Source organism: Callithrix jacchus, chromosome 4, assembly GCF_049354715.1.
Source record: "Callithrix jacchus isolate 240 chromosome 4, calJac240_pri, whole genome shotgun sequence".
Taxonomy (NCBI): domain Eukaryota; kingdom Metazoa; phylum Chordata; class Mammalia; order Primates; family Cebidae; genus Callithrix; species Callithrix jacchus.
This window is the reverse complement of record NC_133505.1, coordinates 86849456-86862406: the sequence shown is the minus strand read 5'-3', so window position 1 is coordinate 86862406 and position 12951 is coordinate 86849456. Positions and strand designations below refer to the sequence as shown.

The following is a 12951-nucleotide window of genomic DNA, read 5'->3' as shown; positions in this document are numbered from 1 at the left end:
TATTTTTCTTTTACTCCACTATTTTTCTTTTGGTATTTTTGGCAAAGACAGTGGTTTATCATGTTGCCCAGGCTGGTCTCAAACTCCTGAGCTCAAGTGATCCTCCCACTTTGCCTCCCAAAGTGCTCGGATTACAGGCATGAGCCACCACTCCAGCTGGTTTGTTTTATAAATAGGCATGAAAGGAAACACAGAGCTGACTATACATTATATAATTCAGTGTCTTGCAAAATATAGTTTTGGAATAATCTAAAATATTACGTATTAGAGATTGCAGATTTCTCAGCATTACCTCCAGCAATTTTGCTACTATAAATTGAGGTTTTTGGGTTTAGATATCTGCCTTTCTAGTAAGCAGCTGAGATAAAACTCAGGAACATAGTTCACAGACCTCACATTGAAAACAACTATTGGTTTAGGCAAAAATGACAGATCTTCATATTAGTCAGGTGTTTGTTTTAGAACAGAGAACCAATTATGAAGGTGAAGAACTGTGGCAAATGTCAAACATGTACATGTATATGGTGGTGAGGAAGGTGGGCATTAAGCATTTGAAATATGGTTTGTGAGGATGCTCTCACTCATAAGTGGGTGTTGAACAATGAGAACACAAGGACACAGGGAGGGCAACATCACACACTGGGGCCTGTTGGGGGTGAGGGGGGCCTAGGGGAGGAACAGCAGGGGGTGGGGGCATAGGGGAGGAATAGCAGGGGGTGGGGGGATGGGGAGGGATAGTATTAGGAGAAATAATTAATGTAGATGATGGGGTGATGGTTGCAGCAAACCACCACAGCACGTTTGTACCTATGTAAGAAACCTGAACTTAAAGTGTGATAATAATAAAGAATATTATGTATTAGAGATTACCATGTGCGGCAGCTCATGCCTGTAATCCGAGCACTTTGAGAGGCTGAGGTGGGTAGATTACCTGAGGTCAGGAGTTGAAGACCAGCCTGACCAACATGGGGAAACACATCTCTACTAAAAATACAAAACATTAGCTGGGTGTAATGGCAGGCACCTGTAATCCCAGCTACTTGGGAGGCTGAGGCAGGAGAATTGCTTGAACACAGGAGGTGGAGGTTGCAGTGAGCCGAGATCACGCCATTGTACTCTAGCCTGGGCAACAGGAGCAAAATTCTGTCTCAAAAAAAAAAAAAAGTAATCTGTGCAGACTCAGGAAAGCTTAATTCACAAATGCATCTCCAAATTACCTCTAAAACTGTTAGGTGTCTGTTGTTTTAATGTTAGGATATGATATTATCATTGTATTTAAAATTTTTTTAAATAAAAGTCATTTTATTTAAGTAAAGACAGAAAAAATTAAAAAAAAGGAATATGATTTATGGACTACTATAGATAAAAGAAATTGTTAGATGCTGAGAAATAGTCAGAAAAAGTAGAATGGTATTGAATTCTGAACTTCACCTTAAAGAAAAGAAACCTCAACAGAAGGATAGAGTTACAGAGTTTGCATAGGGGTAGAGGGTCACACTTCTATGTAATAACTCACCGCAAGACAGACTGGACAATTTGCCGAGGAGTTTGCGAAATCTACAAGCTGAAATGACACGTCATCATTCTTGTTATTGCACTTCCAGCCTTGCCAGGACAAGGACACATGCTGCTATTCAAGTAACTTACTGCTCTAGTGCTAACAAGTGAGCATAGGACACAGGGGATACTAGGAGTAAAATGATCTTATGTTTGATATAGCTTTTCTGCACCGATTTCCTCTGCAGATTTTTATGAGGGGTCAACTCACCTCCTCTCAACCATCCCTGGAATAGCTGTGGTTAATAATACAGGTTCACAAATGTGATTTGTCTCTATTTTTTTTATTTACATGTAAACAAATGGTCTGAATGCAGCCTTTAAAAAAGGCTGAATCTCAGTCAACAATCATTATTTTGTTCATGTTGCTATGTTATTGCTTTCAAGTCTAAGAAGAAAATCATATGAGAACTTCAGCCTGACTTATATCATTCGAAGATAGTTTGGATACCAAGAACCAAACAAAACAGACAGAATAAAAGCAGCCTGAAGTTCTTCGGGTTTACTTTATCTCTGCCTCTCTCAGAAAGACAGACGTTTGTAACGCTTGACTGCAGCCCTTCATTAAACAGGAATCATTCTCAGGCCTGAATCCTAGAGAAACCAGAAAACATCTTATAAAGCTACCAAGCGGGTAGCAGAATTAAAGGGATGTTTTGGATCAGGCATGGCTTAGCAATCATTTCAAAACAAAGTGTTTCATTAAACAATTCAGAATGACTATTTGCAACTTTATGAATTCTTTCCAAACTAAAATGCTAAGAATAATGAACATTTTCAGCATCCCTTCATTCACTCATTTCTTTTTCCTTTACTGTGTAGGGTTCCTACAATAAGAGTTGCACTGGAAGACCCCTCAGTGTACTTAGAGGAGAGTGCACAGTGCAGTACAGTGGGTTTTCTGATGGCTGCAGTTAGGAGGAGGCTCCTTGCTAGCTGCTGTCACCACTCCCCGACAAGAGCACACGACTCCTGCTCCTTGTCCGATGCCTGAAATAGTCCTAATGACATATTCTTTATTTTTTTTTTTGGTGTTTCAGATCTCTTTATTTACTATTATTATTTATATTATAATTTAAGGTCTGGGGCACATGTGCAGAACGTGTAGGTTTGTTACATAGGTATACATGTGCCATGCTGGTTTGCTGCATCCATCCCTTCCTCATCTACATTAGGTATTTCTCCTATGTTATCCCTCCCCATTACCCAACCCCTTGCTATCCCTCTCCTAGCCCCCCAGCCCCCTGACAGACCCTGGTGTATGATGTTCCTCTCCCTGTGTCCATGTGTTCTCATTGTTCAACACCCACTTATCAATGAGAGCATGCGGTGTTTGGTTTTCTGTTCTTATGTCAGTTGCCAAGAATGATGGTTTTCAGCTTCATCCACGTCCCTGCAAAGGACATGAACTCATCCTTTTTATGGCTGCATAGTATTCCATGGTGTATGTGTGCTACATTTTCTTTATCGAGTCTATCATTTAGGGGGATTTGGGTTGGTTCCAGGTCTTTGCTATTATAAACAGTGCCATAATAAACATACATGTGCATGTGTCTTTATAACAGAATAATATGTAATTTGGGGGGTATATACCCAGTATATATACCCAGTAATGGGATTGTTGGGTCAAATGATATTTCTATTTCTAGATCCTTGAGGAAATGCCACACTGTTTTCCACAGTGGTTGAACTAATTTACACTCACACCAACAGTGTAAAAGTGTTCCTATTTCTCCACATACTCTCCAGCATCAGTTGTCTCTGGATTTTTTAATGATTGCCATTCTAACTGCTGGGAGATGGTATCTCAATGTGCTTGCTACAAAGAGAATAAAATACCTAGGAATACAACTAACAAGGGATGTGAAGGACTTCTTCAAGGAGAACTAGAAACCACTGCTCAAGGAAATAAGACGTGATGCAAACAGATGGAAAAACATTCCATGCTTATGGTTAGGAAGACTCAATATCATCAAAATGGCCATACTGCCCAAAGTAATTTATTGATTACTTTGGGCAGTATGCTATCCCCATCAAGCTACCATTGACTTTCTTTACAGAATTGGATAAAAACACCTAAAATTTCGTATGAAACCAAGAAAAGAGCCTACATAGCCAAGACAATCCTAAACAAAAACAAAACAAAAGAGAACAAAAAAATAAAACTGGAGGCATCATACTATACTTCAAACTATACTACAAGGCTACAGTAATCAAAACAACATGGTACTGGTACTTAAACAGAGATATAGACCAATGGAACAGAACAGAGGCCTCAGAAGTAATGTCACACATCTACAACCATCTGATCTTTGACAAACCTGACAAAAACGAGCAATAGGGAAAGGATTCCCTATTTAATAAATGGTGTTGGGAAAACTGGCTAGTCATATGTAGAAAGCTGAAACTGGATCACTTCCTTATACCTTATACAAAAATTAACTCCAGATGGATTAAAGATTTAAACATAAAACATATTATTTAGAAAGTGGTGGTCACTTAACACGTTTGAATTCTGTTATTTTTATTTAGTCACTGGATTTATTTTAGCTTCATTTATTCTCTTTCATTCTTTATTTAATGCTCCTTCCTTTGAGGATATAAATACATTATTACTTATTTTTTTCACTCCCTATGATATTGTTACTATTTATAAGAATGCACATTGTTAGATTCTTTTAAAAAGTGCCTCTACTTTGTCCTAAAATAATAATGTGATAAAGTAATAAAGACATATTAGTATCTCTACTAGAGCTTTGACTGGTGTTTGAAGAGGCAAAATTAGAATACTGAGAGAATGGAAAGAACTTTAATAGGTGAGGTGGCATTTGATTTGCAGAGCTTTGAAAAATAGAGTAGTATTTCTAGTAGTAGTAGCAGTCATCCTCATCAGTGTAGTAGTAGTCTGCCTATAGGTGGACAGGCTCAGGATGGCTTAATAAGAGAAACCCATAGAATTATGAAATACTGAAAGCAGAATATTAATTATTTCAGAAAATTATGGCAAACAAGTGTTTTCATTCACAGATTCTTAGACTTGAACCAATCCAATGAGAGTCAAATATTAATCTGGTAATATGTCATTTACACTACTATTATTTTATTCCCCCATTTCTTTAGAAAATAGAGAAAAATAATTCAGTGATCCAGGCTCTCAGTTTCATTCCCATTCTGTTTTAAAATTTATGTCTGAGAATTTGTCTACTAAATATACAGAGGTAATCCAAAATCACTAATATAATATGACAAAGTACCATGCACAAAATCTTAAGCAAATGAAGCATGGTGATTTTCATTAAGTTAAAGCAGGCAAGGATTGCACTATTTCTCCCCAGTAAAATAACAACAAGGAAAGCATTTGCCATCTCTTGTTATTGTGAAGGAATTTGTTCCATTAATACGCATGGCATGCTGGGCGCTTTCCTTCCCCAAGAAAGACTGACCTCTAGTCAGCACTTCCGTATTTTTACTAGAAGAGACTAGCTCAGTTTAGAATTTTCATTGTGGATTGAAATGTATTCTTTTAGCAAGCCTTTTGATTATCCCAGGATTTTCTCAGGATTAGAGTCACATTTCTCTGCATTCAGAGCTTCCATAGAAGAAAGTCGCCAGTAGCTACTAAAAGTAGAGAATATAACAGTTGCTTTCTCAGTATCTAATTAATGTAGCTTTTAGGTCTCTTCTCTGGCCAATTGTTTAAAATTATTCAAGGTTGGAGAAAAAAGAGAATTTATAGAACAGTTTATTCAAGATGTTCAAGCTTAAAAAATAGGAATCTTTTACGTTATGAGAAATTTTCCATTGGAATTCCAACATACAAAACAATGCTATTCATATCATTTATAAGTTCAGTTTCGCAGAGCTTATAGCTTGCAGTGAACGCCAAGAATGAAGTACTCCGTTCCAGCTGAGCAAGTTTAGGGGGTAGCTCTTCTGAGAGAGTCCACCCCAGCATCCATCTGCCAAGTATATATTGAAAGGGCTTGTACTAACTACAAACATTCACTAGATGGTCATTCGAGGTGGGTTGCTGAGGCACCTGTGACCTTGTACACACTCAAACTGCATTCTTAGGAAGCTGTTTTCAGCATTCCTTATCACACCACACACTCCACTCCCTGTCCTATTTTCAGGGTCAAGGAGTTTCATTCCCATGCACAAATAACATACACAGTGCCTCAGTATTTTTCAATGCCCGACCTCAAATACTATGTTCAGATGCTAGAATATGTTGCCATGCAACCCCTACATCATCCCCTTCTTTAATTCCTAGAACATGCTGGTCATTCAATGCAAAGTAAGCTTCTATCATTCTTCTTTGGTCGTAGATGCATCAGGTGGCAGCACAGAGCCATCTGCAGATGCCTAGCAAACAGATACAAAAAGTGAATTAGTATAGCGGCCATCACCCAAATGCATGTGTTTAACTCAGACAACCAAGTGTTTGGGTTTAACCATGGAAAGCCTCCTTGTAAGTGCTGAAGGGTACTTGCTTGTAATTGCTGTGACCATTCATCAAGTTGTTTCTTTAATTCACACTTAAGAGTGGAAATTTGAGAAGACAAATGGTCCTGATAAGTCCCTTGCAGATGTGGTTTTCTAAATAACTGCAAGGTGGAACCTCCTTCTCAGTTCCACGTTAAATTTGCAGGCAGCTACAGTTCTGCTCACTCTATTAATATCATGACATAGGTTATATTTAACTGTGTAATGTTTTGATGAGACAAGCATGTAGCATGCCAGTTTCTGGAAGAGATTTTAATACTATCAAGGATAGATTCTGTTCTACTTTAGGAACACCTTGCCCAAACGGAAGTATATAGGAGTGTGTAGTACAAATCAGGACTGTGTCAGTAACATTATTGTGCAAAGAGAGGGTATAGTTGCCACCACTAGTAATGTAGTCACCATGTGAAAGAACCCATTCAAAAAGGAAAGACCTAGTCTCCAAATGTGGGTATGAGCAGGACTTAAAGCTTGTTTCCCTTTTAGTTGTAATATTGGTCCCAAAAGCCTTACTCTGACCAGGTGACAGAACCATTGGATGGACTTTCAAATTCAATAGTCTGATTAGCAGACATAAGATAATGAGGGGGGCCCCAATCAAGTAAGGTGTCATTATCAAACAGAGGCCCTTGGCGCAGCACAGGTGGTCTGCATGGAGACCAATGGACGGCCTGTAACTTATACTGCCATTCCCTACTAGGATGGCACATAGGAAGATCAGACACTTGTGTAGCTTCGTTGGAGACCTCAGTAACATTAGTAGTAATAGCAGAAATAAAGGTCATATTTGCAAGCTTAGTATCCCTTTTAGGCTGATAGTAAAAATACTCCTGAGCAATAAGAGTACCACACTTATCATGTGCTATTGTGGAAAAACAAAGAGAGGGATTACTTTGTAAAGTCAAGGAGTTATAAAGTTTAATCCATCTCAAATTTTCAGCTAAGGGGTCAGACCAGCATCTATTAACTCCTGTCCAAGAAATATCATCAGATGACAAAGGCAGGTCAGCGTCCCACCATGTGATAACATTAAAAATGGGATTTAGAACATGACTCCGATAAACATGTTATTAATCTGATCCCACCTGGCAAAGGACAAGAATTACCAGCCAGCCTAACATCCATGCCAGTCTTACTTTCTCAGATGTTTCCCAATTATCACCAGATACATAAGAAACCAGTTCTTTGCATTTGCAGGGGCTTCCATGGCAGCAAGCTGGATAGGTGCTTGTTGATCCAATTTCTTTAGCTGTCCTCAAGTAATGTCAGATGCCATCTGAGTCACCACCATCCCTGTCGGTCAATTCTCCAATGACAGTTCCTACTCTCAAGGAGAGAGTCCCATATTCACCTTTTTTTGTTTATTAATATATATTTTAAGAGTTTGATGAGTTTATTCAATAATGGCCTGACTGGTTAAGTAATAGGGAATGCCAGTTTTATGTTGTATGTGTTAAAGTCGCAATGCACATGTAAATTGAACACTAAGACAGTAAGGACTATTATCAGTTTTTATAGTTTGTGGAAGGTGTAAAGTCATAGATTTAAACAAATGAGCAACTGCATTTTTAGTTTTTCCTTTGGTCCGAAGGGTAGCATGTATTATACTTGTATAAGAGTCCATGGTAATGTGAAGAAATTTAAAACATCCAAAGGTTGGTTCTGAGTAGCATCCGTTTGCCAGATAGTATTAGGTACCAAACCTCATTGGTTAGCACCAAGCCCTAAGGAAAAAGAAGAGAGAGAATGCCATTGGCAATCAGGACAAATTTTAATAATCATGTGAGCTTGAGCAAGTATTAAATAAAACTGTTATTTAAGACTGCGGGCATTCTGATGAAAAAAGCACAGTCAGCTTTAAATACAACTGTTGTTTAAGACTATGGGCATTTTAATGGAAAAAGCACGATTAGCTTGAGCTTGCAAAAATGCAGGGAAGTCTGCAAACCACGTGTGATTTTACCAGAGCATCAGCTCAAGTGTTCCCTTCTGATAAAAGACCAGGTAACCTAGAATGAGAGTGAATATGTGTGATGTAAAGATGGTGATGACGGACACAGAGGAGCTCTCACACTGCAAGAAATAAAGCTAGTAGAGACTCATTAGTAATGCCCCTCATATGTTCAAGAGCTAAAGAAGTAATGCTATCAAGTGCATAAGCAGATCACTAACTATATTTATGTTTTGGTAAGAAAAAGTTTGTAAGGCCAATATCAGGGCTCCTAACTCTGCCTGTTGCATGGTTTTAAAATGTTCCTGGATTTTGTGCTGCCAGTTTTTCATGGCATCTTGCCACACTCTAGCTGTCTTTTCAGTTTTTTCTGAACCATCTGTGAAGACAGTAGTGGCATGAAGCAAGGACTCAGAGACAACAATAGATACAAATCTAATAGGCACAGTTTATAAAAAGTTCAGGAGCTTAGAAGCGGGTAAATGAAAGCTGATGTTATCAATAAAGTCAGCCATTGCCATTTGCCAATCAAGATTACAAGCTAAGAGAGTATTAAATTGTTCCTTGCTTAGCGGTAGGAAAAGAGTAACAGGGTCATATCCTGATAACTGGACGCAACATCAGTGCCGGTTTATGAGAAGAGAAGCTATTAAATCTGTAGTCTTTCGTATGTGTTTAGAGGGGTTATGAGACAGGTAAATAGCACATAAAATACAGAAATAGCAAAAGATAAAGCCTACCTGTTAAACTAAGACATAAACGGGAGGGATATTTTAAGTGATTTTTACCACATTCTAGTCCTTGAAAGTCATTAGAATGTGACTGCAAGTCGCCAGGATGATAAACCTGCATTGGGTTAGCTTAAGTGTGGAAAAAAAAAAAAAAAAAGAAAAGAAAGAAAGAAAAAGAAAAAAAAACAAACTTTAAAAAAATATCCTTAGACAGTGGCCATTTTCCTGAATAGGCCTTCTAAAGCTGGAATGCTTTAGAAGTGAGCTTGGTTGGGAAAGTAAGGCTGTGGCCAGTTTCTTTTCACCTGCTCGGGCTCCTTAGCCTCTCTTTTTAGCAGCCTGACACCTGTTGCTACTCTTGCCCTGAGAGGAAGGCAGGAAGACTACAAGAGGCGGCAAGAGGGCAGAAAATGAGCAGGTGTTAAAGTCTCCTGCGCCGAGGCAGGAGAGCCAGGGTTACAGGCTGAGAGAAGACCATTCCCCTCATCCTCCAGACCACCTACGCTTGGAGCGGACCCTGTTAGGTAAGGACCCTGTAAGGAAAAGATACGGGGTTTTTTATTACTTTTTTAAGCAGAGAACTCGGGGGAGGAGCAGACATGCAGCACAGGGTCTGCTTTGAAGTTTCCTAGCCACAGTGTTTTTCGACATTTTATTAAAAAGCGAAAAAAGCATTCTTTACTGCTGCATCTATCTACCTTCTGAAGATAACAGTAGCTGGCAGAGTTTGTCCACCTTAGCCTAGTTGCATTTAATATAGGGCTAAGGGAGAGTGCCGCTCATTAGCAGGCTTCTCCCGCAGAGCTCTATACTCTAGGCTGCTCCACAGCCCTCTGTTCACCTTAAGCTAGTAAGGTTGGGGTGCACATGGAGTGTTTCTTAGTCCTTTCCCTAGGGGTCAGGGAAAACAAGGAATTGCTTGTGAGCTGAGACATGCAAGGGGTGGCAGGGAAGGGCAGAAGTAGGAAAAGCAGCAGCACAGCAAGCAGCAGGCCACTTTCTGGGCACAGTTACTAGGGTATGTGACTATGGTGAGGAGGATTCTTAGGACCAGTCTGGAGCTGCCTGCAGCCACCTGGGGACTCGGTCTGCACCTCTTGACCTCCTCTCTGTCACTGCAAACCCAGGAAGGGGCAACTTACCTAGACTGCTAGTGACTAAATGGGCACTCCATGGCATCTTAGCAACTCTCCTTCCCCAGGTCTCTGGGCAGCAAGAAAGCCAGAGTTTTCTGGGATAAAACCCAGAAGGCAGTATGCAACTTTCCTTTATACTCCAGGAAGACAGAAAATAAAGACAAGACCAAGAAGGCCAATGCTGGAAGTAGGAAGTGAGAACTTACATATTAGAAAGACCACCACAATCAGCCACTTTCCTTCCCTCTTGGGGGAACCCCTCCAGCAGGGAAGTTTGTCAAGGAGGCACGGCCACCCCATCATATAGATGTTTGCTGACTGCGGTTCTTATCCAAGAACCATCTGTTGGGTGGTCTCCAATCTCCTCAAGGGGGATTGGAGGCACTGTTGCCTAAATGTGGCCAATAGATACAGGTCCCTTTAAAGGTGAGGAAAAGAGGGCAGTAGCTTTTCTATAGGGGGAGGAAAAGTCTCTGGTACATCCTTATTCTAACTAGAAAAAAAAATATCTTCGTTATTCCCCATAGAAGGGAATGAAGGAGGGAGAGGAGTCTCTCCTTGTTCTGGTTCCTGCTTTTCCTTCTCCTTTAAGTCTCCTAAGTTCCCTTCAGGTGGAGAATACGGACAGTCTGACTCACTGCAATCTAGCAGATAAAGAGGATACGACACAGAGCGTACCAGTGCCCAGGTGGTCAAGAGTAACATTAGTAAAATGACCTTGCTTATATCCTCTTTTCAGGCAGTCACCTACCTGCTCTTGCAACTCTAAATCTAAGGTTCTGTAATCAGGAAACCAAGGACATTCCTGCCGAATTAAGAGCATCAGCTTGTGTAGAGCTCCAGGCTCCACAGTGCACTGGATAGCCTTTAGTAGTGTTGCACTGTTTTTAAAAATACTTTCTGCTCTTTGGTCATTTCTTGACCCATGACAACCTAACCCCTGGTATTTTCATGTGCTTCCCACCCATCCTCCTGATGGGATTCCCCGAAAATTGATGATCCCTCCTCCTTCAGGCATAAACTCAAGGCGATCACGTTGGGGGAACCAGTTATAGAGCTTATAGCTTGCAGTGAATGCCAAGAATGAAGTACTCAGACAGTTGGAGCTGAGTAGGTTTAGGGGGTACCTCTTCCGAGAGAGTCTGCCAGCATCCATTTACCAAGTATTTATTGAAAGGGCTTGTATTAACTACAAACATTCACTAGATGGTCATTTGAGGTGGGTTGTTGAGACACCTGTGACCCTGTACAACGTTCAAGCTGCATGCTCAGGAGGCTGTTTTCACCGTTTCTTATCACACCACACACTCCACTCCCTGTCTTGTTTTCAGAGTCAAGGGGTTTCATTTCCATGTATAAATAACATACACACAGTGCCTCAATATTTTTCCATGCCCACTGTCAAATGCCATGTCCATAAGTTTGAATATGTTGCCATATACCCCCCACAAGTTTCTCTAGTTTATTTACTAGAGTCATTCAGTAAAAACAGTTCTGATAAAACAAATATTTGAAATCATTCAATTTTTTTTTCTGTATTATGCATTACAGAAGAACTTGTAGGAATATCTATTTAAGGCCAAATTCCTGAAAATCTCAGGATATTTTCAATTAAATAGAAATATCAGGTCATGTTTTACTTAAGGATCAACACAAAACAAAATAACAAGGAAATGCTAATTAAGGCATTGATGGACTTTAGTGTGTTGTAGGAAAAATACGTATTTAAATAGGCATCTTGCTTTGTTTTGCTTTTCAACTATTATATATGTAGGCGTGGGTGTGTGTGCATGCATGTGTATGCATGTTTGCAGGTTTGCCTTTTAGAGTTAAGTAGAATTTTTTTTAAATTATACTTTAAGTTCTGGGGTAAATGTGCAGAATGTGCAGGTTTGTTACATAGGTATACATGTGCCATGGTGGTTTGTTGCATCCATCAATCTGTCATCTACATTAGGTATTTCTCCTAATGCTGTCCATCCCCATCCCCTCACGCCCTTCTATTCCTCCCCTAGCCTGCCACTCCCCAACAGGCCTCAGTGTGCGATGTTTCCCTCCCTGTGCCCATGTGTTCATTGTTCAACACCCCCTATAAGTGAGAACATGTGGTGTTTGGTTTTCTGTTCTTGCTTCAGTTTACTGAGAATGGTGGTTTCCAGCTTCATCCATGTCCCTGCAAAGGACATGAACTCATCCTTTTCTATGGCTGCATGATATTCCATGGTGTACATGTGCCACATTTTCTTCATCTAGTCTATCATTGATGGGCATTTGGGTTGGTTCCAAGAGTTTGCTATTGTGAACAGTGATGCAGTAAACATACGTGTGCATGCATCTTTATAACAGAATAATTTATAATCCTTTGGCTATATACCCAGTGGTGGGATTGCTGGGTCAAATGGTATTTCTATTTCCAAATCTTTGAGGAGTTGCCACACTGTCTTCCACAAAGGTTGCACTAATTTACACTTCCACCCACAGTGTAAAAGCATTCCTATTTCTCCACATCCTCTCCAGCATCTGTTGTCTCCTGATTTTTTAATGATCGCCATTCTAAGTGGAAGGATATTGTCTCTCAATGTGGTTTTGACTTGGATTTCTCCAGTGACCAGTGATGATGAGCATTTTTTCATATGTTTGTTGGCTGCATGAATATCTTCTTTTGAGAAGTGTCTGTTCATATCCTTCTCCTACTTTATGATGGGATTTTTTTCTTGTATATCTGTTTTAATTCTTTGTAGATTCTAGATATTAGCCCTTTGTCAGATGGGTAGATTGGAAATTTTTTTTCTTGTCCTCCATATAAATAAGAAAAGAAAGGAAAAAGACAAGAAAAAGAGACACTAAGATGCAGTGAAGCAACTCATGCTAGATCATTTCACAATCTAATGTAAGAAAACTAACTAGAATACAAATTGCCTGACTCCCATTGCTGTTTTTATTTAATATATTACTGTTGATGTTATTGCTATTATTACTATTATTGTAAAGAGAAACATTCAAGAAATAATAAAATCATAAATGTTTAGCACTGGAGAGGGCTTTGGTGATAAACACTATAGTTTCTTCA

At 39.6% G+C, this 12951-nt stretch overlaps 1 long non-coding RNA gene across 2 annotated transcripts in view; it reads right to left on the bottom strand.

Annotated features, from left to right (window-relative positions):
- Nucleotides 1-5339: 5339 nt before the first annotated feature.
- The window catches only part of LOC118152896 (uncharacterized), a 48508-nt gene continuing 40896 nt past the window's right edge, over nt 5340-12951 (bottom strand). Inside the window, exon 4 of one of the 2 annotated variants that reach the window (XR_013534846.1) lies at nt 5340-5922. This is a non-coding gene — a long non-coding RNA (uncharacterized LOC118152896). Of the gene's footprint in view, nt 5923-7460; nt 7788-12951 lie in introns of those variants that run through there. The other variant, XR_013534845.1, reaches the window with a different exon arrangement.